Consider the following 1,455-nt stretch of genomic DNA (forward strand, 5'->3'; position numbering starts at 1 on the left):
CTCCTTACATCTGTCAAGTTTCCCAAGGCTTGGAAAACCTGGCCAAAGTGAATTAAAAACAGAACTATTAAAGTGAAAGCATTGAGCCTTTTTATATTATTTAAATGGTCAACCTGTCTCCTGTGAGAAGATTGATTGACGACCCCCCACCCCACCTCCATTATAACTGGATCAGATTGAAGGAGAGTCTGAAGGAGAGACAGTGTTTCTGTTTCAATGGTGATTGAACGGAACCTTCAATCCCAAGTACTTTTTCCATCTGCCATATACACACAGCATCCTTATATTTTGCTCTATCGTCTCACCATCACCATGAGCTCCCAGGTTTGACAGAATTACCATCCTGACTGTGAGGCTGCCATCAGCCACCAGATCAGCTACAGCTCTATGTGTCTTATGTTTACCTCTCCATGTCCTTCTACTTTGATCAAGATGACATTGCATTGAAGAATTTTGCCATATTCTTTCTGGAGCAATCTCATGAAGAGCGTGAACATGCTGAAAAACTCATTAAACTACAGAACCAGCGAGGGGGGCGCATCCAAAATATCAAGAAACCAGATCATGATGAATGGGGAAGTGGCTTGGGTGCAATGGTGTGCTCTTTGGAACTGGGGAAGAACGTAAACCAGTTGCTTTTAGAATTGCATAAACTGACTACAGACAGGAATGACCCACATCTCTGTGACTTCCTGGAGGCCCACTACATGGATGAACAGGTCAAGCCTCTCCAGCTATTAGGAGACTACGTAATCAACCTGCAGAGTTTGAGTGCTCCTGAAAGTGGAATGGCTGAGTACTTATTTGACAAGCACACCTTGGGTAAAGACAGCAGCTGAACACCTGAACTGTCTATCCCTTGCTGCTTGACTCCGAAAAGCTCAGTGCATGTTTAACTTATATTTGTAGTCTGTCCAGTTTTCACACCACCCAATTATGTAATTGATTATACCACCATAAACTTGAATTGGTTTGATTAAGCTATATATATTGGCGGGTTATTGAAGTGTACTTGTAGAAAATGTTCTTTGGCTTATCTCCAAATAAAACAACTTGAACAGAAAAAAAAGAGAAAAAAAAACTGAAAGCAGGGTTGGGGTGGGTTCAAAGTGGGCTGCATTCCTGCTTCAGATTCTTGAATTTTGACCTCTGACCTGACACCACCCTGCCCATTTTTGGAAATTAAGATTCAGCCCGACATTTTGTTTTAATGATCTTACGTCAGAATTGGAAAAGGTTAAAGATAAAACAAGTTATAGGTGAAACATTTGACAGAGAATGGGAGGAAGGGAGAACAAAAGGGAAGGTCTGTGAGAGGGTGGAAGGCAGGAGAGATTAAATAACAAAGCTAATGATGGTGCAAATCAAAAGGAGACTGTAGCGGGACAATAAAGAGACAAAAGATGAGTTGAGAGGAGGTGTAAATGTGAAAAGCAGAATCATCAACAGCTGTTG

General features: G+C 41.5%; 1 pseudogene; it reads left to right on the forward strand.

Moving 5' to 3' along the window:
• The first annotated feature begins 306 nt into the window (after positions 1-306).
• LOC121283411 lies at positions 307-926 on the forward strand (annotated as a pseudogene).
• The last annotated feature ends 529 nt before the right edge of the window (positions 927-1,455 follow it).

This window comes from Carcharodon carcharias, chromosome 10 (genome assembly GCF_017639515.1).
Source record: "Carcharodon carcharias isolate sCarCar2 chromosome 10, sCarCar2.pri, whole genome shotgun sequence".
NCBI lineage: Eukaryota > Metazoa > Chordata > Chondrichthyes > Lamniformes > Lamnidae > Carcharodon > Carcharodon carcharias.